We start from the raw sequence: 6,420 nt of genomic DNA, 5'->3' as shown, positions 1-6,420 counted from the left end.
CCCAATTAGTGTAATGTCCTACACTTCAAAAAAGTAGAGTGACGTCGCCGAAAGTCTGGGAGTCAGTCCATATAGGTAATCGCAAGGCTCTTCCAAAGTCATGCGTCTTGTAAATAGTTGGACCCTCATGCGAAATTCCACTTTTTGATGGCATGCCGGTTTCTATAACGTGTCATGTTTGACCTCGTTGCCATTCCGACGCAAAGATGCTGAAAGTGTGCCCGAAAAATTCATTCCAGAGCTGGTAGCCTTACATTTCAAAATTTAGGGGGAAATCAATAAATTTATTGTAACTATTAACAATATCCTGAAAAGTAATGCTCACTCCACCGCAACTTCCTAGATGATTGACTTCTTGTGTAGGCCACCGCCGGGGCAGATCTAAATACTCATGAATATACCCTTAGTTAGCCCTCACAATGACCAAAGCGTCAAGCTCTTTGTTACTTTGCAAAGATGCTTTGCAAAGATGCTTTACAAAGATGCTCCACAGCCGAAATACAAACATATATTAAATATGTCATGTTTGGTTTTTGTTTTTTTTTTTTGCTCTATTTTGCAACATTTCACATTTGACCTTTCCTCATACTCAGTCATACTGTGCATTTCAGGAATACCTAATCACAGTAGCAAGTGAGGTGTCATTTTAAAGATGATTAATCAGGCTTTCTTATGTCATATTTAATGAGGATAATGCCGGTATAAGAGAAATATAATATATCAAACTTTAATTGCAGAACTTATTTTGAGGAGTTTATTTCTGGCAAAAAAAAAAATCTGGTGCTATTGGGACCAAAAAAAAAAGTATTGTCATTTATAGTATAAGTCATATAGATTCAACAATCAAATAGATTCAACAAAGTTTTTAGGTATTTATATTGATAGTAATCTTTCTTGGAAGGTTCATGTTGATTATCTATGTAAGTTGTTGTGTAAAAACGTTGGAGTTATTCACAAATTGAATAACTCTTCCCCAAGCCAATATTGCATTCCCTCTATTCAACTCTATTATTACCTTACTTAAATTACGGAATATTGGCCTGGGGTAATTGCTCTAAGACTAAAATCGATTCGTTATTTTTGATTCAGAAAAAGGCCTTGCGGATTATAAATCGTGCACATTTTTTGGATCATAGAGATGAATTGTTTGTTTCCAGTAAATTACTAAAAGTTTCTGATTTGTATTTTGTATCACGTTGGAATTGTTATGTATAAGTTGAGCATTGGCGATCTTCCTAGTTTATTTTCCTCAATGTTTGCTAAAAACAGTGAAATTCATAGTACCCTACAAGACAAAGTGGATCATATCACTTTTCCCCCGTTCGTACAGTTCTAGCCCTTAAGACAATTACCTCTACCGGTCCTTCTTTCTGGAATGAGTTAGATTCTGTTCGGCTGCAATCAAGTTCTCTAAGTTCCTTTAAGCAAAATCTAAAAGCCAATTTTTTTAAATCTTATGTATAGTTACTTGCTGTGACCATTTTGATATATCTGTTCTTATTCTCAATGATGCCTCGCTCGGGTGTCACTCATTTGACTTCATTTGACCACATTTCTTTGACCAATATTGCAATTTTATGGAGCATTGAATCCCTGAGTTTTACCTTGACCATCATAAACTATTTTGTACATTCTGTAGAGTTTATTATTATCTGGACATACCGATTTTCGCTTGTGTTTCGTCATCTTTCGTAATTAGCATGTTGTACTAAACGCTTATATTGTTTCTTTGGAACCTACATCCTACAAGCATTGCTTTTTAGTAGGTTCCTCATATTTACACATCATTTTATTACATGTCCTTATACATTTGTGAAATTATGTCTAAAATTGAATGTTGTGTTATACATATTTTACTCCGAAATCAAATGGAATATGAAGCCTGAATGTGGAATGTGGAATATGGAACTTGAATTTAAAAAAAAAGAAGTCCAAGAATGTGTGTACAATGTCTATTTCACATTGTTTTACACCCTACACAGTTTATTAACACCCATACGTGAAAAGAAAGGATCATTAAAGGTATATAAACAATGAAACCTACCATTTGGGGATTTTCTAAGGCCCCCATCTCACTAAGAAGGCGACCATGACGACCATGGCGATCTGTGACGACTTAACAAATCGTGGCGCGATCGCCGTCCGTCTCCATTTTTTGGTCTCCGATACACTACGGTTTCTCTACGCTCAACCTGCGCTGTAGGAGAGAAAGCTACGATAATGCTAAGACGCTGCCACGTTTTGCCGCTTTTCCAAGCCGACGAGAAGCGCTGCTTCTGCGATCAAAGCGATCGTATTGCGATATTCGTACGCTTATCAAGATCTCGCTACAACAGTGATACGATCGGAGCGACAGTGATACGTTTAAGCCGGACTCATGCTACAATCTCAAGCGATCAATGGATTTCTTGATTGAGTTTCTTCAGGCAGATGTCAGTGTCAAACCAACATGGATATGCAGAATATGGGTTTACTTTTACATCTTAGCATTCTAGAACGCACCAGTTAGAACCTGATGTGAAATTGCACTATTATTTAAGTCATCCATTCAATTAAAAGGGTAAAATGAGTATATAATATTAAAGAACCGGCTAACGAGCAACTCAAATCGTATCCTACATGAGACAATTTTATATATAGATATATTTGAAAAGATTACAATTGGATTTATTTCATTGACTTGCAATGGTATATGACAAACAAACAATCTGATAAACAGAGTAGATTCGTACTGAGTGTCCGTGGGAAAATGGATTTTATAAGCTTGCTTCATGTCCACCTTCCTGCATGGTCTGTGCATCACTTTCTTTCGTTCATGGTTGGTTCTTGTTACGTAATACTGTAAAAGTGGTAATTTTCATGGGCGATGGGGCCGCTTTCGATGCGCTTGCGTTACGCCTAACCCGTTGCTCCCTCGTCAGAGTTACGAATGTGGCGCTTTTAATGCGCTCGTGAGGCGATTGTGATACGCTCTAAAACCACGTCGACCTCGCTACGGAAGTTTTGGACATGTTCAAAACTTCCGTAGCGAGGTCGCCGATCATGGCGATGGTGGCGACCCTCCGCGCTTCTGAACCGCTCAAGATACGACGCAGAAGAATTGAAGCGATCAAGCCACGATCCGCCGCGCTTTGTCGATTTTTGATGATCATAGCGGAATTGCCGTCTAGTGAGATGGGGGCATAAAGGCAGTGTCACACCTTTCCGGGCAAGCCTTGCGTGCGACTTGCGAAGTACTCGGAGGTCCCCGCACATGACCCGCACATGACAGTTACTAGCACGTATTTCACCCTAGTCTGGTTTCCAGACCCTTTGCCAACTGGACTCCGCGGCGACGAAGTCGCCGCCCCGCGACGAAGTCGCCGCCTTTGCCGAAGGCAAAGGGTCTGGGCACATTCGTTTCAAGTGGGAGGAGCCTAAATTTACCCCCAGAGAGCGAGGGCGATCATTCTGTCATTACGTAATAAGGAAGAGGTCACGTTAGTGACCCCTGCATCCTCACCCAGAGGTCCCAAGGACACTCTCCATATACATTACATGCATGCATCCACTGTCCGTGGAGTATTTCCATGCACTGTTTACTGCATGGAAAGGTTTTCTGGTGCGATAATCCACTATATCCACACTATGCACGGAGCTACACCATGCCCAAGACACATGGCATCCGAAAAGCGAAAAATAAGTCGAAAAAAGAAAGTGCAGCGGAGTATTGTGCAAAATTTTTTGTAAAAACTTTGTATGTGGAGATGAGTTGTGGGTGGGCGGCCCATGTGATATATAATGTATTATTCTATGTACATGTATTTTTTATGTTCGTGTTTGCTGATGAATACGTTCAGTTGAGACCCTTCTTTCTATAACTTAATAGCAGCTAGTGAATAAAAAAGAAACAGATGATTAGCAACGTGCTCTTCCGATCAGTTCTTGTCTTCATAATATCGTGTCCCTCTCGTGGAAACATTGCGGCAACTGACTAAACTTAAAAATATTCTACGATATTGTTTACTTCTTCATCTCACACATATGATAATCACCAAGATAATAACATCGGGATATATGTATGAACCCACACAAGAAAAACGAAGTACACTTGCATGTATAGGTGAGCTGGGGTATTGTGGCCCCTCAACATATGTCTTCATATGTCTACACCATCTTCTATCCCTTGAAATAGCCCGCTTGATAATAATAATAATAATAATAATTGATATGATTTATATAGCGCCAAATCCACTCTGCAGAGTGCTCTAGGCGCGGAAGGAAGAGAAAGTGACGAAGTAAAAGACATACAAATATCAAGTACATGTAATGAGTAATCAAATTGAGGCTTTAAACAAGTGAGTTTTTAGACTGCTTTTGAAGGAGTCTGATGAAAAACAATTTTTAACGGCTGAAGGTAAGTTATTCCATAAGGTGGGAGCAGCATGGCCAAAGGCACGTGTGCCCCATATTGTAGTGAATCTTGGAATTATCAGAGAACCGGAGTTGGATGAGCGTAAAGATCTAGCAGGGATGTAATTATGGAGTAAGTCAATGTTATACTGAGGAGCAGCGCCCTGAATGCAATGAAAAGTCATAGGCCTAAGTAAAATCTTAAAAATAATGCGATCTTTGACTGGTAACCAATGAAGTGATCTCAAAATAGGGGTGATGTGAGTGTGCTTCTTGGATAGTGTGATGATGCGTGCTGCCGCATTTTGAAGCCTCTGTAGCATGGAGAGCTGAGTTTGTGGTAAGTTAAATAAGACAGAGTTTCCAAAATCGAGCCTAGAGGATATCAAGGCATGGACTAATTTTTCGGTAGAAGAGCGGTTCAAATATTTTCTAATGAAGCCGATATTACGAAGTTGGTATCTTACAGATCTACAAATATAGCCGTACAAGGTCACTTCTTACCACTATATGCTCCAACATCCATTCATTTAGCAATTATAGCATCTATAGGGGGACCAGTTTTTAAAAGAACGCGCGATAAGAGCCACATCTATTCATTTCCAATTTATTTTTCATAAAGTCACTTTATGATAAAAACCTTGTCTGAAGTGGTTATGTATAATGAAACAAATAATCTAAAAAAAATAAAAATACTAATTATTTTAGTTTAAGTCGCAATTAACACGGTTCATTGCTGGCATATATCAAGTGGACGTACATATACAGTGCAATCATAATGAATTATCATTGCAGCTTGGTTTGGGATATTTTCAGCTGAAAGACTTCATTTCCCAAGGTCATCATGCGACAAAATTAACGGCCAAACGTTAAAAACAATAATAGACTCTGACTTACAGTTTTTGTATTCACATAATTAAGATATGACAAGCTCTAGCATTTGATATAGATTTGTCCATTAACTCATATATTTTTTCAGCTTATTGCAGATTTATCACTTGTATATAGGAAAGTATCAGTTTTGTGGAATATTTTGCCTCAATTCAAATTCTCAAAAGATGCTCATGTACTTTTTTTTTCATTGTTTTTCTATGCTCAGAGACCCGTCCATATTAGTTAATCATAATAAACTTTCTATAAAAGAAACAGGTGCCAAGTTTATGACAAAATATGTTTAGAGACAATTATCACCCCATCGCAAGACTATTAATTGTTTTTTTTTTATTTCTATATATAAGAAGCAACGCATGCAAGTTGGCTGCTTTTATTACCTCATTCAATGCAAAATGAAAATTGAGTGTAGATAAGTAGAGAACAGAAATAAGTTCGGTATACTATATGGCACACCACAACCAATTATTAATTTTGGTCTCCATCCTGTAATTTTTGCTTTTTAAGCCCTCGACGACAAACTTCTCCATTTCACCATATGCATGTCTTTAGTTGATATGCTCCTTGGACCTTATAGGATGTAAGCATGTAGGCCATAATTATAGGTGGTATAACCAGGGAGGTGGGAAAACCGAGCACTGTTTGTGACCTTTTGTAAATATTGATGTTGTTACATTCCTGATTCCGATAATTGAATGGTGAATGTGGCAAAGAATGGTTCATCCCGATGACGATGTTGGCTATAGAGTATATGGGAAAGGTGGGATACGGAGGAAGAAGAGGAAATATTCGTTTTCTATCAATAATGCAATCCAAAATTCCAATTGTATTCCAGCGCTCTTCCTTAAATTTCATTGCGTAATATTCTATATAGTATCTTAACAATAACAAAACCGCATTTCTCTGAAAAATAAAACATATTTTATTTTCGGAATTATGAATCTTATTCATCACTAGATTGACGCGCCTTTGGAATAACGACCCTTCATTCATTTTGGGATAAACGAAACTTTGGAAGAAAGAACCCAATTAAGTTTTTCGGAATAAGGAACATTATTCAATATCATCTGATGATATGAATAATGTTCGTCATTCCGAAAAACATGATCTGATCAACAAACCTTCTGAAGAATTACG

This window comes from Diadema antillarum, unplaced genomic scaffold, assembly GCF_040938485.1.
Source record: "Diadema antillarum isolate AM-2024a unplaced genomic scaffold, OU_Dant_1.0 seq00001292_RagTag, whole genome shotgun sequence".
NCBI classification, from domain to species: Eukaryota; Metazoa; Echinodermata; class Echinoidea; order Diadematoida; family Diadematidae; genus Diadema; species Diadema antillarum.
The sequence above is the reverse complement of the archived record's forward strand: the minus strand, read 5'-3'. Positions refer to the sequence as shown.